Source organism: Leuresthes tenuis, unplaced genomic scaffold (assembly GCF_036924035.1).
Source record: "Leuresthes tenuis unplaced genomic scaffold, fLeuTen1.0.hap1 SCAF_22, whole genome shotgun sequence".
Lineage (NCBI taxonomy): Eukaryota > Metazoa > Chordata > Actinopteri > Atheriniformes > Atherinopsidae > Leuresthes > Leuresthes tenuis.
Window position 1 is genome coordinate 14,282,514 of NW_027325376.1, and position 27,779 is coordinate 14,310,292.

The following is a 27,779-nucleotide window of genomic DNA, read 5'->3' on the forward strand; positions in this document are numbered from 1 at the left end:
TAACTTTTAAAGACCTTTGTGGCGTTTATTCAATCTTTTATTGAAATATGAACCTCGACATAGACTGAAAACACTTTTAACAGAGTCTCTCCTGATTTTACTTGATTTTATTTTTATTGATCGACTGTGTAAACTGTTTACTACATTTTATACTATTGTGTTGACTTGTTTGAAGATATATTTACTTTTTTTTTATCTGTAGCTATGTGAAGCACTTTGTACCATTTGTTTAGAAAAGTGCTACAGAAATAAAGTTGGTCATTATCATCATTTTGTCTTAATGAATGTCATCTGTAATAAGAGGAGACAAGTTATTGCATTTTTTGTCTTATTGTGATATGTCTGTGATATGCTTTGGTCAAAATAACAGAGACAGTACAGCAGCTTCCTTTCCCGTGCCAGTTGGTTACACCTATATTCAAGTGGATCATTTTAGGGGTGGAGTGGAGTTGAGTGGGTCACTCTATTCCTCTGCCTCTTTTGACACCTGTAGTACTCAATAATTCTTAGAGCATGTTATTACAGTACATGAGATCATACAGTAAATAGCCTGAAAGCTCAGACAACAGACCAAACTGAAGCAAATACATTTCCTTTATCTGCAGACAGACCATGGACAGCTAGCGGTCTACGATCCCTCTTTCAGGCACAGCCTCTTTGCGAGTCATGTCTTGAACTCACCAAGTTATTAAAACACACCGCAAAACATAACAAAAGCAAGAGCAAAAAATCCAAGGCACAGTGAATGCAGCATCATCTAAGTTGAAGGAGGCTGTTAACCTCGTAGAGTGATGCAGTTTCTCCTGTGAGTCTGGATGCAAAAATACCAAGTTTGTGTTTTTTCTCAGATGGTAGTGACTTCAGGCACACAAAAAAAAATCTACTCTCAAGCCCAGAAAAAATATGATTTCTCCATAATATGTCCCCTTTAAGATTTCTAAGCCTTCATTCTTGTAGGGAATGAGTCCAACGCCGTGTTTCAGGACCAACATTTTCACATTTACTTAAACGCACCGGGGACTGTGCGCGAGAAAATTTAGAAAGTATTCTGAAGAAGAACGAGAGTATTACAGAAAAAAAACGTGAAACATGTAAAAGAACATTTAAGAGAAAAATCAAACTGCAACTGAAAGGCTAAGCAAGACTCAGTGGTAATAACACAGCACTCAATCTGATGTGTGTCAACGCCCGGTTGCTTAAAACGTTTGTTATTCTTTGGACAATTGTGTAAAAGTAAAAAGACAGCAATAAGAACAAACTGTGTGGTGATCAACAGATATATTTCTAACAAACAATCCATATTGTCTGGTTCTACAAATGTCACGAACTGCTTGATGTGTTTTATACAAATTTAATATTCCTGGATTTTGAGTGGTTTTGTCAGACTGAGCGAAACATTTCAAATAAGTGGCTACAGATCTGAAAGAGATTAACTCAAAGGCAGTTTAACAAAAGCGGGCTTCTTGTTTGATTTCTGTCCAAGTACCATACACCAGCTGCTCAATCGCAGCTACAAGACGCGGAACAATTTCAAACTAAATAAACTGTGGTGGTCAATTTGACCCTGAGCAGCTGTACTTGTGTAGCTGACAGGTAAATACCATTTTAAAAGGGACTGAGGTCAAAAGTGGATAGATGCGTCCCTCTCAATCTCTGCCATGTACTTCTGACTCATTCCCTCTCTGAATATACCTTCTAGCTGTTTTATTTAATTTCAATCTTCAACTTGTCTCCATTTTGATATGCGCTGCCTCTTTCTTGATATCCCCCGGTAAGAATATCTCCACCTTTCATTCTCCATTTTGTTTAAAGTTATACAGTACAATCTGATTTGCTCTCATTCATTTTTAAATAATTAGTTTTTCGGGAAATTTTGTTTTTGGGTTACAGACTCCAGGCAAGAGTCTAACCAAACTCAGACCAGATGTTTTAACAATCATCAAATGCTGTTTTGATGAGTATCTCAGGATTGATCAACATCTGTTATTCAAAATCAGCAATCAAAACACAAAGTACCAAAGTTCCCCTTTCGATCCTGAATTTACAGCTATTTTATTTACAGCTATTTTCATAGCAGCCGGAGTGGAGTGAGCAACTTCAAGCTACTATGCAATTTAGTTATTGATTACACTCAATAACCCTTAAAGCATGTTAATGCATGCTGTGAATTTAGCATGATCTAAAGTTAAAGTTTGGTGGAAATAAAGAAGTGGAGTTGGATAACTCTGAAAGGCGTCATTGAATGAGATATTTTCAAACCTTGGCGGCTCCAAACAAAGTGACGGACGGGGTTGCTTTCTCTGAGTTTTGTTTCGACTTTAGACACCCAATAAAGCAAATTTCTTTTTTCCACCCCAAAATATGTCCCTATTAACAGAAAGGGATGTCTAATAGAAAAACAGTCCATATATATTCTAAGGCCACATTTTACCGTACTAAATTTGAGAATTGTAACACAAATCTAACTGTAATGCTCCCAACCGGGTTATAATTTCCTGTCATTGTGTTTTTTCATCCTCCACCACACTTTCAGCCTTTAAAGACTGACTTTATAAAACCAGCACGATACAGATTACTATCCTGCAAATTGAAAATGGATGCTAAAGGGTATTCGGAGTCTGTTTTTTGGTTGTTTTTATGGATTTATTTTTCTAATTGTAGGAACTACAACTTATTGGCCAAACACCAGTATGTGACCAATTGGAATTAAGAATGTGTTGGATAATGTTATGATTAAATTATATCTAAAATAAGATGTTCCCAAGAAGACATTCCAGTTTTTATCTCCATGTGTTAAATCTTCAAAAGTGGACAGCTAAGTGCGGACATAATGCCACATGATCTTTACCTTTCTCATGCACCGTATCTAGATTTGCTGTAGCTAATGGTTAACATAAGAGCAGGATGTTTTCATTATCATTTGTCACTGGTTCTGCAACCGCACATGCAGACTTACACAGGACAGCGTTATCAGTCAATTCTAATAACATGTCTACATAACATCAAGAGAATCTGTCATACACGTCCAAACACAGAGAATCAGAGGACAGATATGCAGCTCTCCTCCTCACATCAACTAAATTCAGCCCATTATCTCTAAAAGTAATTATTGCGGTTTTGCAATGGCATCTGTGCTCATTGTTTGTCAAATCATGGATGACCGCTCTTCTAGTACATTAAAGCTCACATAAATTGCTTCATTTCAACATCGAGGCACTGATTGTGCTGCGGATGGTTTTTCTTTGTCAACTGATGGATTGAAATTGTGATTGTGATTTATTCAAACATGTCAGGCTGGAGTCAGGCGAGGTCTGTGCACTTAAGAGGCTCACGTGGGACAGTGCGTGGTCTGTTGGTGAGCGTCTGCTGCACGTGAGAGGCTGATACTACAAGCAGCAGACTTTTTTTTCTCCTCGAAGGACACTGTTCACTGGACAGAAACCCCTTACTCTTGTATCTCAAAGTTATGTACAATGTATTCTGCCCTGTGGGGTGGTCAGGTTAACATAAAAAAAAAAAACAGAACAAGTGGAATAATAGTCAGCAACCTTTTCTTGTCTTACATCCTTGCTTGTGGTGTCATTCATGATGTTGTCAGGTGGGAATTTGAAGGACTTTTCAGACATAACAGAGAACTTTTATCCTGCACTTCATATGAAAGAAAAAAGAGCCAACAAACACAACAATTTTGTTCGTTTCTTTTTAGGAGTGTTTTGAGAAAGTCTCCTGTTGAATAAAATATCTTTGTGTCAGACAAAAGAAAACAGCTGAATCAAACATCCTCCAAGATTGACGATTCCGTATTTTTTACCAGGATTTCTGTGTGTAGGATAAAAGGATTTGTATTGTTTATCGGCGACTTGTTGACTCAAAGGACTGAACAGAAAAGCTCAGAGGGAAGACGATTCTCCGCTTCTCTTCCGAAGAAATAGTGGAGTTATTCTGACACAACAAACCTGTAGATTGTCAACAGTCGAAATGGGGCAGCTACATGAACACACCCACAGTCACGTCCATGAATATGCACAAGCCTGCGATCAAACAAACTGATAGACACAAATGTGCTTGTGCAGAAAACAGGCACAGATACACACATGAACCAACTCTATATTCAGAACTTCATGTTCTGCATGTGCTAAGGAGACCTGAATAATATTTGCAGGGCTTGCAAGTGGGCAATGATGCCAGTACAGTCACAAGTCAGCTGGTCCACTGCAGGTGATACACAAAATCTTCTCGGTGACCTTCCTTATAAAAGCCTTATAAAGGCCGTTAATTTGAGTGTTTTTCTAAAAAAAATTTGTACTGCTATTTGAGATATCCATCTCCCAGATGATCTCCTAAACAAAGATGAGGACGGGGCAATTTACATAATTGACATAAATCTCTGTTTCGCAACTTTGGGTGCAACATTTTGTGAAAAATCTCAAAACCATAGACTGATATAAACCTCACCACTCAAAAAACTAATAAAAAAAAATTTGGATCAACTAGTATTATTGAAGACTGACTTTTATAGATTAAAGCAAAGACATCTGACGACATAAATCTGAACTCTAGGAAAAACTTGGAATGCACATATTCTGCTGTCTTCAGTTGGAATTGTATAGAACTCTTACATTATCAAATAAAGTCCTCACTCATTTGTCAGGTTCTATTGAGGACATTAAAAATGATAAAACTGAAAAGGGACCAAAATAACTTGGATCTGCGCACGTGAAAAAAAAAAAGCCGTTGTTAAGGAAGGTATTCCACACAGAAAACTGTCTTGCAGTGTCTTTGAAAGGATGCTGAATCAGCCTAACAATCACCTAATACTCTGAAGGAACAGGCATCCTTTAATAAATGCCAGTAATTATCAAACATAATGCAGACTGCAGCATGTGTCCACAATGAATTTCCTAATAGCTCTGGTTTCTTTTTCTCATTATTTCAACTGAAAGGAGCCCTTTCTTAGTTTTCCCTTTTTAAATAATACACTTCAGAGACCGAGACCCACCGAAATGAACCAGCCAACTCTCCTTTATTTCCTTTTACTTCATTGACCTCCGTGTCTGTGCACAGCTGGCCTTCTACTATTCTTCCATTACACAGTCTGATATGATGGGATCAATGCATTGAATATCACACACCTTATTTGCACTCTGTTATATAATCTTGGTAAGCAAAATAAGTTAAATTTACTCTTCAATTCATGACCGACTCCCAACTCTGCTTCTTTATTCTTCTTGGGCTGACGGATCGCTCTCAGTGAGTGGCTTTGGAGCAGACTTATAAAAATTTCAAAGACAGCATTTACTGGATTTCTAACTCTGGTTTGTCTTTGAACTTAAGTGTTAGGTAACCACCAGCATTAGAGCTCAGATTATAATCTCTGTCACACAAAGATTAATATAAAGTGAAGATTTTGGGGCTGTCCAACCAAAGCCAAAGACCTTAAGGTGTTATTGTTCGTAACTGAAACAGCATCTTTTGTTGAGCATTTCCCATAAATGATTTAGTTTGATTAACTAAATAATTGTAGTCTCTTCAAAGTTTGACGAAACTGCTGCAGTTTACGTATAGGCATCACAATTGAATGCTTAAGTGTAACCTAAAACTATTTTAGTTACTTCATTTAGTAACATTTCATTGACATGTGTGTGTGGATACCACTGATTGATTTAGTGTATTTCATTAGACATAAATACAGAAATTCTAAAGAAAACATAAGCATTTGATGCTCCTAAAAATGATGTTACTGAAATCAACCAATTACAGTAACTCACCAGCACACTCCCTCAGCTCTTCTGTGTGTCTCCTATCTCCACAAACAAATTTTTCCTAAATTTACAGCAGTTCTACTATCTCTGTTTTTCTTCTACATTTATCAGGCTCCTGATAAGCTTGTGGTTCATATGCATCTACATTCTTTAACTGTTGTGGGTTAAACTCCACCTAGATCCATCATGCTGCCAAGCTGTGTGTTTTGTTTTTCTTTAAGTGGATAATGCGCCAATACAAAAACGGCTACTTACTTCCTATAACAATAGTCTGGATTCATGGGGAACGAACCAAAGTCCCCAGAGACAACAGGACAGGATGCACACTGAAAAACAATATGTCTGTCATGGTTTCATCACCAATATACACACAAAACCACTGCCTAATTACAGAAATCCATTACGTCCATTTGTAGGAATGAAAACCTGCACTCTATCCACAAAAAACATAAAAAAACATCTATAAAACCATCCATTAGAAGGAATAATTGTTCATAACCTGCATTAGCCAATTTTCACTATGTTGTTCGGACTGTGCTGAGACAGAACCACATTAATCATCTGCACGGGAACTACTTGGATCTTTATCATGCCACAGTGTGGTTCTCTGTAGAATAATAGATACAGCTGTTAGACGCCGCAGTGTCTTTGTTGACAGATGTTGATACAAAGAAGGGCAGAATTTTAGGGTAAAGAGAGCACAAACTAGCAGGCTGCACTACATGCTCTGCAGCACACCATTTGAATTTTCTAAGCTGAATGGGAAATGGGAGGTGCAACATCTAGCTTTTAATCACATCCTGTAAACTTGCATTAAAAAAATAAATCATATTTAATAATCTCTTCCCTCTTCTCTGAAAATCAGCCAACATGCAGCATGTCTGTGTTCCTCTGAGTGTTGCTGCTTGTGTCAGCATCCAGTAACATTTAGTTGCTGTTTCTTCTATAAGTGCGGCTACAATGTGAAAAGCAACTAATCTCAGCGTGACTGGGAAGAGAAGGGTTTATCGAAATAGCCTGTTTTGTTGATGTAATGAAAAAGCAAATCGTGTAGTGCTGTGTGACATCCATGCACATTGTGAGGATATGAACTGGTGATAGCACAATGGCAGTCTATTTGATGGAAGCGATCGCTATAATGGGCTCCCAGAGCCCAAAGGAACATTACAAAATAAATTGTTGTTCAGAATGAACAGTTAAAAATGCAACAAGCAATTCTTTGGGGGCACTTTCAGCAGTAAGTATTTCAGCTTGAAAAAGTCTTATGTAGAAAGATGTTTATTGATCGCTAGTATGGTTAACCAAACGTCATGAACGGTGACAAAAAGGTCTATTCCAGTGTTTCTGAGTAAGAAACCACATCTTGAACCATCAAAAACAATAAAGCAATTTCATACAGTAAGAGGTAGTTAAATAAACAGAAGCTATGATAAGAGCCTTTGATTGATGAATATTACAACTCATTTTTCACACACACAATGCCTTCAACAATGTGTCAACATTAGTTGCCTGTGACTACTTCAGTGTGTCTGACTGTGTATGTGTCCATGCACCACATGACTCACTGGAAGGAGCCTGTTGAGGCTGCTTTCGCAGAGGACTGATGATGATGATGTTATTCTACTCTGATTTAACGACTCTTCTACCAGCTGTTTGTGTGTGTGTGTGTGTGTGTGTGTGTGTGTGTGTGTGTGTGTGTGTGTGTGTGTGTGTGTGTGTGTGTGTGTGTGTGTGTGTGTGTGTAGTGATCAGAGACGTCAGTGTCAATTAATAGAACTGCTGCTTCCTGCATCACCAAAACAAGTACATTAAATGTGTCACAATTCATAACAGAGACACACAGTCATAGATACATACATAGCTCCGTGTGTGTGTGTATGCATGTCTGCTACTCTACTACAATCATCATGCTTTTAAAATGCCAAAAGCAGGACTGACTATTCAGTCACAAAAACAACGAAACATTTGTGTGCAACTTAATGTAATTGAGAAAATGTCTTCTTATGGCCCTATGATGGATTATTGGCCAAAACTAGCTTTACTTACAATGACTGAGCCAGAACAATAGCCATAACTACACAAGCTAAACTCTTTCTTTAAACATAACCAATCTGTGTTAGAGCAATGGATAAGTTTCAGAGAGATGGGAAAGATGACTTAATGGTCGTTTATGTTTGATGACTTGTTGTAATCTACATATTTGGAAGGTTGTAGGAAGCACCTACCCATTCGATGTGCTGCTGATGCTAATTGCAACATGAACAGCTATATGGCTTCTTCTCAGCTCATCACAACACATAACATTACTGTAAAGTACTGTATATTGTGGTTCCACTTCCACCATAAGTTCCTATAATTACTCTCCCAGACAACATGTATAGTGTTGCCTATCTTTACAAATAAATCCTGTTACATTGTCAATGATGACATTTTTAAGAGTATCCACCAAGTAACCGGATGAAGCTGACTGTGCCTGACATCGACCACCTGGTATGTGGTGCCTCTGCTACATCACTTGGGTGGGTGGCAAGCTTGCAGGTGAGTCTGCAGGTTTGTTGTCATCAGAGAGTAAGACAGCTGCTTTGTACACAGTCAAAAAACTGCCTAAACTTTGATTGTTAATATGCAATTTACAGCGCAAAATCCAAAATAATTCCAAACATTTCTTCTCAGATTATTTAATGCTGCGATTTTCTCACAAGATTCCTCTATTTTTGTAAGAATGTACGAAACATGAGATTAGCTTCTATTACCGAGAGGTTACCAGAACATGCTTTAGGCCAAGTTGATACAAGATCACAAGTCAAACTTCTGCGTCTGTCTATACAACCTATGCTCTGAAGTACTTCCAGACCGTAATTATTTTTATTTGATTGTGGTTCTGGCGTTCAAAGTGTCCCCTACATTTGTAGAGATGATCAAACTTCAAAGAAAATGCTGCCACCACCTGCTGTTGAGTACTCCGTGGACAGGCTACCAATCAATCATTGGACCAAAACTCCACAGAGAAAAGCCCCAGCTGAGATACGAACTAGGAACCTTCATGCTGTGAGTACTTACCACTGACACCACCATGCTGCCCATGTGGGATTTTAGTGCAAGTAAAAGTCATTTTTCAGGTTTTTACTTGTACATGTGTACTACCATGCATAAAACCTAAAACATTCTTGACTGATTAATTCTCACCAACAAGCCTGTTCAAATCATCTTGTGAAACACTTTGTCTTTCCACTACTGCAATGTATGATTACATGTATATGATATTTGCCAACATTGTGCTCCCCTAACAGGTTCCAACAAATTTTGACACTGAATGATTATGTAAAGTTCTTGAAAACAGCAATTTTAAGATCTTCAAGCATGATCCACATTTAGTGACAACAGTATGATGAAACCTTTCTTTTTCTGATGCAGTACAGAAATGTTTCGTTCCTTCTGAGCCTAAACCTAATGACATTTACCACCACAAGCGAAGTGGGAGAGCGTTCCAGTGACACGTCGTAAGATGATTTAGGGGAGAAGGGACTGGTGTGTTTATGTGTTGCAGCAAATGTGTTTACAAATGTGTTCATCACACGCTTACATGAAGGAAAAGTGTTAAGCGTCTGTGTAAAAGAAGCCAGCAATTATTTGTCTGTGAGAAGGTCATTTTGACTGCTGTTATAGGGAGGAGAGATAAGGGACATGAAAAAGAGGTAGAAAAAAAGCAACAAGCAAACAAAAGTGGTAAAAGAGAGGTGAGCAGAGAAAAAAATAAGTAAAACAAACATAGAAAAAGATTAACAAGAAGATAAATTAAATGGTGAAAGAGGTGAGGTCAGAAGGCTGAAGAGAAACAGAAGGAATGAAATTAGTGTTAAGTTAAACAGTGGGACAGATGAGAAAATAAGGAAGGCAGAAGGTAAAAAATAAAAAAGGTTTAGGTGATCATAGGGAGGGTAGAAACAAAACCTAAACAAAATCAGGTAGATATAGACACAAGGAAGGGGAGGAGGTAGCGTGAAACGGACGAGACACAACATCCCAGCTTTGGTGTCAAGTGGAGTGATAAGAGGTGAATAAGAAGCTGGGGATGGAAGGGAGGAAAAGAGGATGAGAAAGAGTGAAAGAGGCAGGATGGTCAGTGAGAAATGACTAAAGAGAAAAATGAGAAACACATGGAGAAAAAAAGAACATGAATTGCAGAAAAGGGAGAAGAGTTACAGAAAGAAGCACGAGAAAGATCAAAGGTTGGGCAACTGAAGTGATAAAAGAAGATAAAGAGGGAGTAGTATGGACAATGAGCATCAGTGAGTGATGAGGGAGAAAAGGAGGCAAAGATGGAGGAAAATGAAGAGAATAAAGTCTATGGTAGGATGAAGCGCAGGACCTGTGTTTCACTCTGCTGCACAAAACAATCACACGCCACGCACCGCTCTCTCCATCTATCTATCTGGAAAATGAAAGGGAGAGTGGAGGAGGAAGAAAGGGAGCGAAAGGGATGGGTGATGGAGAGAAAGAGTGGACTGTGATCGCTCAAAAAAGTACTCTCCCACACAGGTCAGAGAGGCTCAAACTCAGAAAAAAAAAAAAAGGATTTTTAACTTAAACTCTGTCAGCCAAAACCAGCTGAGAGGCAACCACATGAAGATCCAAATGCAATACAGACGCAAATAACAGAACATTGTTGAAACATCATTTCATTGTTCAGCTCTCACCAACTTAAATCCAATTACAGACCAATATAGTGCCAAAGAAAGAAATGCATCTGGAGAACAGGCAAAAGGTAAAAATCCAACTAGCGTTGATATCGACCCACAAAAGCTGGCTCAGTTATCATTCTTGACAGCTATCACCCTCTGTAAGTACGCTTTTTGCAACTGCAGCAGAGAGTTGTGAAAAGATGCATGTTAGGTTAATTGGTGATTCTAAATTGACCGTAAGTGCGAGTGTGAGTGCATATGGTTGTTTGTCTCGCTTGTCTCAGGCAATTTGTCTAGCATGTACCCTGCCTCTCAACCAAAGGCAGCTGGAACCGGCTGGAATAGGCTCCAGCCCACCCCGCGACCCTCAATTAGAGGAAGTAGTTGGATGGATGGTGGGTGCCATCGGCTGACAGCGCCTGCTGACCTGGCAAAGATTAAAGGACTCGACTCTCGAGACTATAAACTCAAGAGATTGAGCGGAGTCATCCCAGAAATTCCCAAAGATTGAAATCCTTCCTGAAGCAGAGCTCTCGATTATTCTCTTGTGGATGTCCACTGCAGTATTTGTTGCACAACTACCATTTCTGTTGTGTCAGTACAGGCTCCAAGCAATGTAGCCTATACTGCCACCTTCTGGTGACACTATGCAGCTGAGCTTACGTATAAAAAACAGTAAATGGAAAAGTGTCTGACTTTCTTTTTTTGTGGCTTTTACAAGCTCGTTTCAGATTTGTTTTGATCCACACAGAGTCGTGAAGCACACTCATGAACTAGGTTCCAGGTGCTCTCACAGCACATCTTTACATTTTAGATTATCAGTGAAACCACAGCCATCTGCTGATAAAGTTGAACAGCGCAATGACGCAAAGATAACGTCAGACTGCAGGCAGATGTGAAGAGAAGTCTCTATTTCTGTCCAGTGAAAATTTGTTAAACTCAAAACCAGTCTGACCCATTTGCTTAACTGTCAGTTTTAGATCTGTTATCCTGAGACGAGGCTCAGAAATCATCCTTTCTTCCCCTTGCAGTCTAACATCCTTCTTACCATGAAACTCTACTTTTCTGTGCACTCCACAGAGCTAAGCCCCTGCCTTCTTTTAAATCCCTTCTTTAAACAAACATTCATGTTAAAGCCTTCTCTCAACGAGCTTTTCGACTTTCATATTTTTTCCCCCCCATCATCTCATTTCTGTCCCTCGTTGTTTTCCGGCCTCATGTCCCAACACTCATAATGACCACATGTTTTGGCAAATGTCAGCTTGTATTATCATTGTGAACTGTGGGAGAAGGAAGGCATACAAACCTGCCTCCGAACAGATCGGCACAAGCTGCAAATCCGAAATGCATCCATTTCTCTCTGCAGCTCCTGATGTAATGTTAAGATGAAGCACAGAAGAGATGAGAGAGGGACAGGGGATCAGAGGTGTGATCCGTTACACGATGGACACCACCAGGACGCGCAGTTAAATAACATGAAACATACTGATGTTCTACGATCTTTGAAATGTTTAAAGTTGGGTAAGGGTGTTACTGCCAGATATATTATTTTTCCAGTGCAAATAATGTCCAAAAATAGTGATAAAAATTCCCAATACATGCTCCCAGACACCTTCAAGTTGCTGTCAAATTAGATTTTGTTAAATGATGAATCGTTTTTGTCAGAACTCACTAAAATTCTGCACCATTAGTACAGTGGCTTCACAAGGCTGCTCGACGGTGACTAAAATGGACCTTCGTGTTTCTAGAATACGACAGGTATGTTCTCATATTTGACCAAAAAACTCTGGACCACTTTCCCTTCCATGTCTATCTCTATATGTTTTCCTCCAAGCTCACAGTAATAGAAGAAGAATGTTGAGGTCAGAGATAATAAAAGGCAGAAAAACAGCAGCTCTTCACCTCTGACTGGCTCTGCCCTGAAGATTCTTATGGACTAAAGTGTGTGAAGCTGGGAGTTATTCTCAGAGAGCAATGCATGCCAGCAACTAGCAAAGCAAAAACAAATGCTAGATTATGGTGCACATGCCAGCCACAAGTAGCTCGAGATGAAGACAAGCATTATAAGCCAGCTAAACACAATACAGGCTCCGAAAGTTCCACTCATTTTACCCCATCAGCAGAGGTAAATATTCAGTGATCCACCTCTTTGTCCCAGATGCTTAAAACTGGCAGTTAGGCTCCTGTCTCTCCTGAGAATATTGGTCTGAGAGATCATCAAGAATCCTGAATCATCAAGCAAAGAAAGAGGTCCTCCAACAGCCATGTGAAGAAAAAAATAAATCATTAATGTGCAACACAAACAAGAAGTCCTGTGTTGCTACAGACACAGCTCTGGCAGAAAGCCTCTTGAAACCAGGCATTAATGGAAACCTGTGGAAAAAAAAAATCGGAAATAAAGTGCGTCCATGTGAATAAAAACTCACTCATGAGACTCTTTTTACTTTCGGCTTATAAAGCACTTTAATTATCCGCACTGTTCAAGTTTTGTTTGATGGCGTTTCTGCTAAGTACAAAATCTTTCCCTGCACCCTTATGACTACTTACAATCATTACACGTTGAGCATGGGAGATTAATTAATTAAGAACGTTATTATGGAGCTAAAATGATTCCACAAAAAAAAAAAAAAAAATGGGCGCGCCCAATTTTTTTCTGTTGGAGCACCAAAAGACAAAAAAAGTTCGATGCATCGGTGCACCAAAAGCAAAATAAGTTCGTCGAGAGGTTTGTAATTATTCAACAACTTTAACTGAGTGTAATCAGTGGACTCGAAATTATTTAGAGTCTTTTAAAAAGGTCGCTTTTTCTTCTTTTTTTATTTGCAAATGCAGGGAGCTTGAAATAAACCGAACTTTATGATGTGGAAATGTCAGATACGGTCAGCCTTATTTTATTTTATCTAGACTTAGATAAAGCATCTGTTTATTTGTGCATGGAACCAACTTCCCTTTCACCAGCTTAGACATGGGCTGAGAAAGGACTTGTGCAGGGACAAACCTTTGGGGTCTGCGAGTGCGCGCCGGCGTGCATGTGCGTGGCAAGAAACGCACACGCATACTGCAGCTCAATCTTTTTTTTTCCTCTCCTTGCTTCCCCATGCGCACTCGTAAACACAAAAGAGCACATACACACACACACAGGCATCTGTTCTCTCTCGAAAACGCACGAGCACGCACAACCGCAAAAACCTTCACAGATCCGTCATGCGCAGGCAAAACGCACCACCGCACAAAGAGCAGAGCCGACAAAAACCCACACAAACTCCGCAGCCTTTATTTTTCCTACTCTCTCTCACACACACACACACTCACGCGCGCGCACCCCCTCTTTTTCCAGCATTAGTCAATAGAGTCAGGATACATAAACCACCCACCAGTAACCCAAAGCATCTACCAGCCCAAACCCCCACTCCCGCAACTGCGCACACACACAACCTGCAGCAACAAAACCATGACCATCATCACCATCACTCAATCCACATTTTGCCAACTGTCTCAAAAATAAGAATTAATTCCAAAAGATATTCAAATGGCCCATCCGCAGGTAGCTGCAAAAGCAGTTGCAGCTCAATTGATATTGAAAGGAAACATTATTGAAGCGTTTCTTATCATGACATATGAACTACAGAGCAAATTCTTTCTTTCCTCATTTCCAAAACCACATCTGAACCCCTGTATTAATAAACTCAGTCGGCTGAGGTGGATCCGTACAGTTAAAAGTGGACTAAACTGGTCGCAGACCGCTTCATGAGCCTGTTTCTCCTCTTCAAACACGGTGGTGTTATTCTAAAACTGATATCCCACATTATGGTCGACGTTTAGTTTAGGAAAAACCGCTGTTGACTTGATTACAGGTAGTGCGGCTCTTTGCGCCTTCCGACCGGCGTTTCGGTGACATTTTTAACGGCCACAGCTGCAGTTAATTGGTCAATCAGGCTGGGACCGCTTACAGGTGTTGATTCGCGCCGTGGGGGGGTTAATTGGGATTTAAAAGCTATAGAAAAAAGAAACAGAGGTGTTTGGTGGTCCTTACCTATTTCGGAGAGTCTCTTTCTCCGTCTATGTGGAAAAGCGAAATTAAATTAAAAAAATAAATAAGTAGCAATACTCCCCTCCTTCCCGGGGGTCTTGCGCACCTCACGTGCGACTGTGCCTCACTCTCCTCTCTCTGCTCTGTGTGTGTATCTGTCCGTGTTTCTGTCCAATTCTTCTCTTTTTTTTCTCGCGGGATTTCCTCCTTCGTTTTCCTCTCCTCCTTCTTCAACTCCGCGGGATCAGCTCGTCCTCCTCGCGCCACCTGGACGGAGACGGAGCTGCTGGTGACGCCTCTGCTTGTGGTGTTGACGCCGCTTCTCAGCGCTACCCATTGTGGTGATGCTGCTGCCGCTTCGGTGAGAAATGTGGAGGGGAGAGAGATGAGGTCCCTCTCGTCTCTGTGTCTCAGGAAAGCACAACCCCAGAGCAACAGGTGATTGAAATGTGTGGCATTGCTGGCGCAGCTCCGAGCTGCTTACAGAGAGCCCTGGCTCCACAGAGTGGCATCACAACTGGTTCGACAGGCAGGAGAACACTTGATATAATTTCTCTCCCTCACACTGTCTCACTCTCTACTGACTGAGTCTTCAGGAAACCCTATTTAATGTAAAATGTGCAGTGTGCGCAATAGCTTTGCAGTTCTACAGCACATAATGTATTAGTTCACAGTTGTAAAAACTGTGACTTGGATATATTTGTTAACTATATTGTGTTCTACTGTCCCTCATTCACACCATCCGACTGTCAAGTTATACTCTGCAAATAGAAAAAAAGGTAAAGTTGGGCTGCAGGAGGAGGATGCAGGGCTGGTGGCATAAATCAAGACTGCATCACCCCGTAAAAAAACAACCCCAGGGGCCATTTGTTTATGCAGGCAATCCACTTATCCCATTTCCCATACACTTAATACCTCCACTCGACTTCACTTCTCATACTTTACCCCTCCTCAGATAAATGAACGGAGGAGTCAGGGACAGACGCTAGGACAAAGGAGCTGAGATTTAACAAAATGAGACGTGCACGCCTCAGAGCATCATTTTAAACGTTCCCAATTTAACGTAATGTGTGACACACCTGCATCAACCGTCAGTTGCAAAGTTGTAGCCTGACACTATTTTTTATTTGGATTGTCTTCTTTTTATCAGTTAAGCATTGAATCTGTTGGTGAAAAAGCCGAAATGTGTCACACTGTAGGGTTAATGTCCCATGGCCCCTTTCAGACATCACTGTGAGTGAAGGTGCAAGCAAACATGGATTGTCTGCATAGTAAAGGTACTGGAAAGCATTTGTGGTGAGGACAGCGCTTGCTGGCTTTTTTGTACGTGTGATTGAAGTCACATAGCCGTCATATGGAGGTAAATCCATTCAAAAATAAAGAGCATTACATCCTCACGGGGAAGCGAAACTACTTTTAAGCTTTCTGTTTCTGTTTGCCACATCACAAAAGTCAGATTACTTTAATCCATTCCATGTAATGTGTTAACATCCACTGTCCCTGCCAACAGGATTTGTTGCCATGGCTTTGTTCACAAGACAGATAGTGTGATCACCTATATTACATCTAGATTTGGACTTTTACAGTTGAGTTTTAACCATAAGAGGACCCTAATCTGACCTTTTAATAGCCAATCAGGGATTTCCATTGCCATCCCCATGTTGCAAAGTAATCTACCACATGTTGAGCTATATAATGCAAATTAGAGACATTCAGAGAGTTTTCTTATTGCCTGCAAAGCTAGAACATTTCCTGAAGGTCATCAGTATCTCACACCTAAACCTAAGCAGTGGATACTTTTAAGTCCTGAAACTCCAAGGTGGGTTCTCCATGGATTGGATTCGCTTCTTCTTCAGCATGTCACACATCAAATTCCCCAAATCTCTTCATCGAGTACAGAGCTGGGAAATCTGGAAGCCGAGTCAACACCTGAATTTGGACTTATGTTGAAGAAAAACCAACCCAAATTACTTATTTACTGTTGTGCCACACACTCAAATTGTTGGGTTCCAAATATACCAGCACAGTCTACAGTTATATGCTGCAATATCACCAACAGCATGTTATTTCAGTGTACAAAAACCCACCATTACTGTATGTAACTGTTTAACATTACAAACCCTGTCGCTGTCCGGAGGTCACTGCATGCACTAATCTTGTCTTGTGCTTATTCCAAAAGGAATGAATGGATGTTTCTGTATGTGTGTGTGTATGGGAGCACTAATAATCCATCATAACGCAGACACCTGGTGCCTCAGTTGTTACCCCCGCCGTGGTCTGGACAGCCTGTGTGTGTTTGTTCAACCCAGTGTGTGGGAGTCTGTATCCATGGGACACTTAATTCAATTACTGGATCGTCACAAAGAGATGAATGGAAAGACAGAGAGCCGAGTGAAGGAAGGGAGAAAGGTTAAGGACGGTGGGGACAATCAAAGGAAGGACGGAAGGAGAGAAAGAGGGAAGAGTTTGAAACAATTACCAGAAAGGGGAGAGGCGAAAGAAAGGAGCATTGGAGGGAAGGGAGAGGAGCGAGAAAAGGAAGACAAGACAGGAGGGTAGAAAAGGTAGATGATAACACAGCAGAAGAGAAGAGGGAGGGAGGGAGGGAGGGAGAGGAAATAAAATGAAAAGAAAGAAGGATGAGAGTGGAGAGATAGAGGAGGGGAGGTCGGGAGCGTTGTTCATCTGTAAGAGTGTGACATTTTCCAGAACAGCAGCTTGTTCAAGTGAAAGTGTGTGTGTAGAATGGATTATTTTAAGCTTATCCAGTGTCTACACACACATACACGCACACTGAAACCTGTAAGGTATGCTACCATATAAGCTGAGGCAACAATGAATGAGGGAATAGATATGCAAGTTAAACTCCACATATGCTGATCTCTATCTTTGCCAGCTGTTTTATTTCCTTATTTGTTCTTGGACTAAATGATCTGTACAAAGGCTTGCCGTTCAGGGGCAGAGTCAAAGAAGATCTATCTTATTATAGATGCTCCAACTAAATGCCAAAAAAAGATTTCCTCCGCAGAAATTAATTTTGACACAACAGGTCATAGAAATGTTGTCAGTATCTTCTAATATGATTAAAGAGCTTATTCATGGTTGTAACAACCATGTTCAAAGACTGACGGGTCACATTTACACAGGAACTGCATCACAACATGTGTACAGCGACATAGAGCAATATCACATCCACAGAAACGCACACATACACAAACTTTAAATTATTAACAGTGAGTTAGGAATACACAAAGATCACACTTCTGCCAAGTTTGTTCCTGCATCAGATTGGTGTATATGCAGGACAAAAGAGGAGCCTTCCTCCCTGAGGCATGAAGTGCACCTGCATCACTGATTTAAATCATTAACTCATATGAGAAACCTTGTTAGGACAGAATCAATGCCCCTTTCAAACCGTAATGATAATAAACACAACGAACTAGAACAATGAACAAGTTTTAATCAAAAGAAGCCACTCTTCCAGATGGGCAGTTAACACAGCACTCCTACCACAACTGGCTGTGTGCAGAGTATGTGGCACAGAAGACAACAGCAGGCCTTACAACCTTTCACACTCAAGCTCCTTACACTTATACTTGCCTTATATATGGGCAGTAAACCGGAGCATTTTATTTTGGGGTCTGTTTGAGTGAGAGAAGGTGCAGAAAGTTACAAAGATGTGTGTGTGCTGGCAATTGCGGCGCATATATTTCTGCTGTCGTTCCTCTCGTGCATCAGCACATGTGAACATCGGTTGTTCACATTAAGGATGGAGCCTGTGTGGCAATGGGAGAATAGCAGCATGCTGAATCCTTTTTTAAAGAACATGATATATACTTTGTGTGAGGCAGCTCTGAGCACAGTGTTTTTGAAAATCTCCGAACTTTATAGAAAAGCTGCTGCCATTGTCGGTATGACTAAAAAGCCCTTTAATGGAAGTGAATCAGCTGGACATTGAATATTACTGGTGCGTGGGGTGAGTAACTCTCCAGTTCCCTGCGAGCACTTTTCTGTCAGAGAAAAACATTTTCAGCTATTATTCCATTACATGGCACAGTACGATACGGTGTGGCTGAGCTCGGCGTGGCTTCTCCATGCTCCATTTTCTGCTGTGCACACTATCCCCTTAAAGTGGTTGTGATCGGTTGTTCATCACCGTAGCATGTGTGGACCTGAGGCAACACAGAAAAGACACAATTTCCGTGCTTTTACGATGTTAGAATGATTCAGCAGAAACCTTTACCCAAAGTAACTTATTACTTATATAAGTAAAGAGCAGTTAGCATAATGAATGAGGTTGTGACAGGCTTTTAATGGATTTATGGATGGATGGATGGATGGATGGATGGATGGATGGATACTCAGTCTAACAAACACAAACAATGTTTTTTAGTTCACACGATAAAAGACCATTCGATGATTTGTGACACAAAAGTGCTGGTTACAGCAGTGCATTTGGGGTAATTGAGTTCTTTTTGTATGTACTGCACATAACGTAAGCTCAAACATGAGCAGCAAGTAACAAATGAGACCTTAATGATAAACTTCATGGTTGAGCTGTTAATATCTATTTGTCACAGAGCCAAACTTGACCTTCTTCTTTCTTCTTTCCCTCAGTTTCACTTTCTTATCTCTGGGCTTTGTGTCAAAATGCGATTAATGATTACAATACTTTTTTCTACTGTCACCATTAAAACCTAAAATGTTTGAATCAAAGAACTCAAATTTTCTTTTGCCACAAACTGAGTTTGCACATTTGTTGAAGGTGATAAAATAAAACAAAAATGACCATTAAGCAATATCACTTTAGATCACACGAGTTACATTCGTTAGGAAAGATGTCTTCTTGTTCTTTAAAGTTACTCTCAGACAAAGAAACGCGTACAGCCACATCATTTGTTTGCCAGAAAGAACTTTTAACAATTTATCCAATGTGGACTTTTTCGAAAGAGTCTCTGCATGCATACAATATGTATCATAGCTCTATTTTCAGTACCAGAAATCATTTCAGTGACGATGAATTGGATCTATCAGGGCGTAAGTGAGCAGAGTATTGATTAAATCTCTGCAGCAGTGATTTTGGCATTATCAGTGTGATCTGCCAGAAGGAGACCATCCAAAAAGCAACAGCCATCATTTGTTGCAGTTAGTGTGGTCGAAGCTCACCCCTGAGATACTGTCCTGACAGGACATGCTGCTCGTCTCAAAAAGTAAGACAACGGGCGCTGTCTTACCTTTTCGCAGATGGTCCAAAGCGACTTTTTAAAATAAACATCAGCTGGTGTAAAATATAAATGGTTCATTCGTTCGTGCCTCTGCTCTGCATTTCTGAGCCTGTTTTGATTGTCTGGAGTTATTCCTTTTTTCAGAAGCCAAGAAAACTTCAGAAAACATCACCTGCATTTCAGCACAAGCAGCCTAAATCATTCTGGCATGAGGGGGAAAATATTTTTAGTGAAACTAGAAAATTGAATTGCATGTCTCTGAAACTCTGCTTATATATACACAATAAAGAAACACTAATCTCGAAATTGCATACTCGGCACTTTAGTGTTTATGGTTTCTAATAAGTTTTAGCACTGAGGATAAATATGGCCTCTGGAGTGCAGCTGTACTGTCTAATGAGATGTGTGAAAGAAATGACCTTAAAGGGAAAGTTTTTTTGTTAACTGACAGATAGGTAAGATATTATTGCAGGTACGTCTTGCCTAACCTGAGTCTCCTGGTTGATCTAAGTCAAAATGGTCAGTGCATGAGGTGAAATTTAACTGCAAAAAAAAAAAAAAAAAAGAAAAGAAAAAACCTACCAAGGGGCATTTTTTTGTGTCCTCAGAACACTTCCATTATCCTCTATGCTATTAGACTTGTGGTTGTCTTGCAGTAGTTTCAGAAAAAGTGACTGTTTAGCATTTACCTTCATACATCTTCACAGAAACGGAGTTACATTCAATACTTCTATAATACTATATAGAATTTCCTTTTTTGGATAAATAAAGTATTTTTTCACTTAATTCCATGTCTTATTTTCAGAAGACATTGTTTGAAGTAGCTTTAGAAACCCGGCTAGCAGCTTGAGCTTTGAGCACAGACTCACACAGACTCACATTAGACTCACAGACAGATAAATGCTCAGGCTTAAGTCACGCTGGCTTCCCGGTATGTGGATGTAACGTTAAAGCATACATGGAATGCTGACCCTGTCTTACCTTACACTGTAACACAGATCACAACAACACTGACTGATCAAAGCTAGGAAGTTTTCAGGTATAAGGTGGAATGTGGCTAGCCGAGAATGCTACTATGCATTTATGGTATTTCATTATCAATCTTGATGGTTAACCGTCTTTTCCTTTTGTTAAGATGAATTAGAAAATCAGTTTTTCGCTTGCCCACAAAGAAAACATTAACATAAAAAATGAAGGAGCAGTCTCTGCAGAATGAGATCAGCAGAAGTATTTGTTCTTGATAATAATTCTGATTTAAATCAGTTTCAATGGAAACCGTTGGCTGTTGTGTATTTTCAGATTATATTTTTGCATTCTTTTGCCACGAGAGATGAGATATTTATTACCTAAATATACTGGAAAAAACACCTACTTACCTTTATTGTACTCTAGATAAAGTTCTATAATACAGATTTAATGAAGGTTAAGTCTGTCTCTTGGGTGTGTTCAAAAGGCCCCAAGCTCGATATCGCTAGCAGAGGGCAGAAGTTGAAGGAAATGACTCATAACTTCACAAACTCATTACATAACTCCTTAAGGCTGGTAGAAGACTTGGAAGAGGAAGAGAACCGGGCAGGAGAATTACAAACTTTCTGTGTCTCTTTCCCTTGGACATCCTCGTTTTCTCTCCATGTGGAATCTATTGTGGATTACATCAATGTCACATTACCCTCGTACTCCAGCACTGAAACTGAGAGCACACACAAGCACGCACATTCCTGTCTTAAATCTGTCCACACACCACGTCCTGTCCACACTGCAGTATTGCAGACACTCTTTTACTCTAAAAAAAGAGTTCATTATGATCCTGATGGTAAAGCTTTGAAAAAGTATTTCCAGAAAAGACCCTTCTGTTTTCAATTCTAGGTGAAAGAAGTTTCTTCAAAATATCTTTTCCTGTCTAATGTTCTTTAAGCTGTAATTTGTGTGTTTAAGACTTTAAGCGTCCTGATTTTGTTTTTGACCGACTTTTATGATTTGCATAAGCATAATTTGTGTTGTCAGGAAACAAACAAACAAACAAAAAACTGGTTCTTACTCAGCAAGTCAATCTTTTTTAGAAAATGCCTTTTTTTTTTGCCTTTGTGCTGGGTTAAACTCACCTGTAGAGGGGAAGAGGAAAGAGGAGATTTCTGAAATATGAGACGGTCTACCTCAGCTTCACCTCTTGGTTTAGGGGCCCACAGCTCAGGGCTTCTGAAAGTAGGGGTGCTGATAGGCGGCAGTAGCCCCTGCTGGCAGGCACCTGTAACTGCAAGACAAAAACAGCAAATACATTTAAAAAAAAAAAAAGGATTTCTGAGCATAAACAGTCTATAAAAGATGGCAAACAAAAAACAAATGGCCATTTGTAAATATTTGGTAGAATTTTCAATCTTTTTCCAAATGTTTTTTTCTCTGTATAGCATATGTTGAGTGTCTGATCACAGATATTCCAGGCAGGCGTATGACTGCTAGCTTTTTTTTGTGTGGGCGTTTGAAATGTTAGCCTGGTGCTTTACCTCACCCTCTCAAAGCGATCACCTAGTTATATACCGTTTTCTGTGGCCTTGCATCAACTACTGCTGCTACTTTTTTGGAATACATTTGCATTCTTGGTGTGAGCAAAGCACAGCTGATTATTTTAGGCTGTCTTTTAGCTGTCTTGGAGTGTTAAGCGCTCTAAAACTGGTGTAAAATTTTGTCCAGTTAAATCAAAACAAAATCAACTAATGCTGCCACAGCATTTTGTATAATATCACTAGACACATTTTCTCTCAACACTCTCAACTCTCAACAAGTCTTGATGCAAACCTTGAGTGAAAGGACAGAATTTGTGTGGAAAGGATTAACTCATTATAAGTGTTAGAAATATAAGTGCAATAAATTGAAAGAAAAATCAGCTAAATTCAATTTGTCAACTGAAGTTTATAAACTAATTATGATATGAAAAATGATCATTTATATATATTTCTTTCTTTTTTTCAAAAAAGGTCAGGCAAAATTAACCAGGAGTCAGTTAGATAAGTTTAGACAGAGATGATGGATGAAACTAGTATTCTGTGAGGATCAGTAGGAGGAGGCGAGAGAATGAAAATCAGAACAAACAAAATCAGCCGTCCTCCTTTCACCTGAGCTTTTAAACAGATTAATGTCCCATGTCGATTACCGGTAGTTCCACTTCCATCAGTCCCGCCTCTCTGTGCTTGTTTTATCACATTTTTGACTGTGTATGGTGTTTGTTCACAGTGGTGGGGAGGAGAAGTATTTTCATCTCACAGATGTTGTTTCAATTCTTCATCTCTACAGGGTAAGAAGACACGGACTGATGAAATACAGAGTAATGGTGCAGTGCTGAGTGTGTGTGTATGTGGGAGAAAACAAAGCGAGAGTTAAGGAGAGCTTGAGATAACAGACACACAACACAGAAAGAGGCAGATTTACTTCCACTAAAATGTCCGATAGAAGCATAATGGCGGAGTTACTGCAGTGGCTGCTGCATAAGCAGAAAACTAAAGCCTTGAGGAGTAATTTTTAGGTTTGCAGCTACAGTGAAAACTGTGGGAAGTGAAATTAAAATTTGATTTATGTACGTACAGTGGAATCCAGGGACAGTCTATTGTCTAACACAAGACTTTCATGGCAGGATTGTCTCAGCACCTCGTTGCACAAACTAAAGCATTTCATGGTCTATATCATATTCCAATTTTTCTTTGTTGGTGGATGACACTCACTCAGAAACATTATGCTGGTATAACCTCATCCTAAATCAACATATATGAGCAGTGTACTCTCACAGTAATGATGAATGTATCAATGCTGCGCTCCTTACACAAGCCTCATGGTAAAGTGTGTGGTTATTCACCTGTGTTAAATGGGCCAACACTGTCATGTAGGCACAGCTTCACTTCCTACACTCAACACCTACCTCCTGTTACTCTCAAGTTCATTTCATGAGTTTGTGATGTTAATCTTAGCACTTTTAACTCATGAAAATGAACATTCTATCCACCATCTATCTATGATCATGGAACGAAATTGGAGAATTTCAGAATTGATCTGCAATTTGCTAGCGACAACACTTGCACTGATGGTTAGTGTTGTGCAAGCAAACCACAAAAAGGTTGTGTCTTTAACATATGATGCTCAGTGACATTTTCACACTGGACTGTGGAATCAAAGGCAAATTTCCCATATCCTATTATATCATAGCAAAAGACAAGTGCAATATCTGACAGTGGCAGTCTGTCCCAGACAAACTCCTAAAATATAAAACCTAATCAGCACTTTGACAAGGAAAAGTCAAATCCATGACTTGTATGTGAGACAGGAGGCCTAAAACTTAGAAAACAAAATATACCACACAAGTGTTAAGGCACCAAAACTTCAAATAAAACAACAACAATCAAACAAAATTTTGCTTAATCAGAAAATGTGCATATTCTAGCGACCCTGGCTTATCAGTCTCCACAGTATATTAAATAAAGACTTGTTAACTTTAGCTTGTTGCCCCTCTGGAACTGTTCAGGCCTTTTGAAACTGGAAAGAGTAAGTGGTTTGATAATACATTTACAATACTGCTGTGATACTAAGTAACTAAAAATATGAATCTAAACAGCTTGTTTCTATTCCAACTCCGTAAGTTGATCTGAGGGGCCACCGATCTTCGCTCTTCGAAATTCCCTGACTGAGGGATGGTGCTGAATTATAAAATGAACACCAGATGGCAACAAAAGACTGAAAATGTCTCAGACATGTTGATTTGTGTCTCCTGAAACCACACAGTCTTGTGAAGAGAGAAGAGAGCTTTGCTCAGACCCTACATTCAGAGCTGAGAGTGAAAGCTTTAAAATGGGCTGCAGTTTATTCAATTTCTTCATGTTACTGCTCATGCAGAAAATGTGTTTCTATGGAGGGGAACATATGATCTACCATGTGTGTTGATTTGCTCACAATGTGAATGAACTAACAAACTCTCACATCAAATCTATATATTGCATTCCACGCAGCTATAAGAGTGAACATGTTCGGCTTGTTTGGAAGGGTTGCAGGAGAAAGCCTCTCTTAAAAGAACATGGCAGCACAGCTTAGTTATGCAAAGCTGCATCTGGAACAATGTCCTTTGGAGAGAGAAGACCAAAGTGGAGATGTTTGGTCATAATGCACAGCAGCACGTTTGGAGAAAACCAAACACAGCATATCAGCACAAACATCTCATACTAACTGTCAAGCACAGTGGAGGGCTGATGATTTTGACTTGTTTTGCCCAGTTGAGGTCACTTAAGGACAGTTGGGATGAATGATAAATCTCAGAAACACACAGTTCAATATTTTCAACTTTATTTTTGACAGTTACTGCTGCTAAGATGATGATTAGATGTATTTTGACAGAGTGCTGAGGATGGGTCTGGTTTGGACTGCACTGTATTTGTTGGAAAGAAGTAGTGGCTGGGTGGTTCTGACTTTTGGTATGTGGATTTATCTGCCCAGCAGTCTGGTGTTACCTCTGCTGTTTCAACACCCAAAAAACAACACAACACAAAGATTAGGGTGTGGTGAGAACAACATCCTTTAATTATTGGTGTTTTAGTTTTCTTGAATAGAAAAATGACTTCAGATACAAGAAAATGGGAATACTGAGAACGATGGAAACAGTTTAGCTATAAGATCAAAGTCTCCCTAATGTGACCTCTTTCTTTTTTTGCCACTTTTGGCCACAATAACCTAATATTAGCCTCTTAAAAAGTGACAACCCCATGAGGGAAACTGAAGTGAACATGCAGTCACAGAAACCCTCATAAATCACCCAGTTAATGACCTGAATACACGCAAGTGTTTGTTTGTACATTATTTGAATTCTGTCCGCTGTTCACCTTAATGGATCCCAATATTGGTTTGACATGACATGAGTAAACACTGGTTAATGATTACTATAATAACAATAAATCTTAATAATCAACCACAATATTATTTATGCTTCCTCAGATGTTCTTTGACTTCTGGTGACCATATTGGTAGCATGTGTCTGCACTAGTTAATCAGTCATGGTCGTTGTCACGTCGTTGTTATTTTTTTTAATGCAAATAAACCACATTTGAATCTGGAGAGAACAGACAGACAAAGACATTAGGTGGGGCTGCAATTTACAGTAAGTGCAGGTTATTTAAAGCTCATAATCCACTAAGAAAAGGCACAGGGAGAGGAAGCCGGCAAACACACACTAAGAAGGTTTGTGTTCATGTTATATCTCAAAGTATGCATCAACCTATACTGGCTGTAAATGACTAAAAGCAGCAGAAGGGTCACGTTGTTTCTGTTAGAGAGCATGTTTTAAAAGTTCTGGGGGAGATTTCTAAAAGTTTGAAATGAAAGCTTTTTATGATATCTTAAGAATAACGTTGAATACTGTTACTCAGATTCCAAGTAGCCGTTTTAAAAGTCGTGAACTAGAACTCAGCATGAGTGCGAAAACAACAGTAATCTTCAAGGAAATAAACTTCAACGTGCTTTATACACATTTACAATAAGCTGAAGCATGAGAGGTGCAGAGTACTGTAATTACATTCGGTGCAGGACATGAATGTGCACTGAAATGTATCTTATTTAAAAAATAGTACGTGCATATTGTGCTTTTTTTTTTTTGTTATTCTCAGTAATTAACCGTTTTAAGCTTTGCATTTTGTCCAGGAAAATGAGCGTACACAAAACGTTGTATGTTTTTCATAATCAGTTTCATGATTTACTCTGTAAAGCTTCTTTGTGATGTTGGTCCTGACTAATTTCCAGATGTTTTTTTAATACTATGAATCCTCTACAACTTTCAACTCCTCTTGAATGATAACCAAAGTAAGCACTAATGCCCATTGTATGACACGCTCTAGTAATTCCAGCCCACATCTGTGTGAGAGCCTTTCTGAAGCAGACTATTTTTTTTTTAGAAAATTAACTTTAGACCTTCTCAACTATTTAATTCTTTTTTAAAATATATAATATTCTAATTGTTTATAAGTATTTTCACCTTTAAATGAGTACTGTAAGCTTTATTTAATTTTTTGTTTGCTTTCATTTTGTTAACCTATACATTTCAGCATGTTTCGCTACTTTATTTTAGCATTTAAATCATTTTGATCAATTTATGTTGATTAATTACAATATTAAAATATATTATGTTATTTTATTTTACTCTCCTCTCTTTTAGTATTTGAGAGCTTATTACTTAGGATTGGTGTTGTTCTTCTGTTGTGTTCCTCTGTGATTTCACTGCACATTAATGAGATTTTTAAAATCAGTTTCTGACAGCGTTTCTCAGTGTGTCAGTCTCTTGTATTGATTTTTTTATTCAGAGCACAATCGTTTGATATGTTTGGGCTTGGATGTCTTATTGGAATAAGAGGTGGATGGGGAGGTGTTGTTTTTTCATTGTTCCTTGTACAAACATGCACTGCTCACTGCACAGTGGAAAACAATTTGCTCTACATTTAGTTTGCCACCACAACAAGAAATATACAACGTAAAAATCATTATTAATGCATTCTATTGTCATGTCTTTTTCTTCTTCTAGATGTGGATAAACTCCTCGTCATCTTCCAATTATTCCTTTCATCCAAACCTGTCCTTTGCCGACATAAATCTCCCCTTAAACTTCTATTGCTACCTTGTAAGACCGAGCTCCTTCATCGTCGCTACATTTTGCATCACTTATGTCATCCTCCTCCTCCCTCTGTCCCTCTTCATCCTTTACCATGGTCTCCAAGAATATCGGAAAAAGCTCTCCACCTCCTCCTCAGCAGCAATATGTCACACTGACAGTTTCACCTATCACATGGTCGCCATGGAATTGATAGGTGTCTTTGGATATATTTTCCTCTTTTGTGCGGTCTGCAAGAATGACTTTAACATGGTATTTGTGGGGGTCCATGGTACGACCTTGACTTGGTATGGAGAAGTCTTTTATCACATCCTAACCTGTGTTGAGCGCTACCTGGCTGTAATTCATCCTATCAGCTACTTGAATCTGAGACATGATAGAGGGATCAGAATCAGGAACATCACCAATGGCTGTGTCTGGCTGCTTAGCTTTGTTGGGATGGGCTTGGTGAAT

At 39.4% G+C, this 27,779-nt stretch overlaps 1 protein-coding gene across 1 annotated transcript in view; it reads right to left on the bottom strand.

The window, feature by feature from the left end:
- The window catches only part of trpc5a (transient receptor potential cation channel, subfamily C, member 5a), a 130,594-nt gene extending 115,704 nt beyond the window's left edge, over positions 1–14,890 (bottom strand). The window contains exon 1 of the mRNA XM_072376181.1: positions 14,478–14,890. The gene's annotated coding sequence lies outside the window, so the exon portion shown is untranslated. The remainder of the gene's footprint in view (positions 1–14,477) is intronic.
- Positions 14,891–27,779: the final 12,889 nt, after the last annotated feature.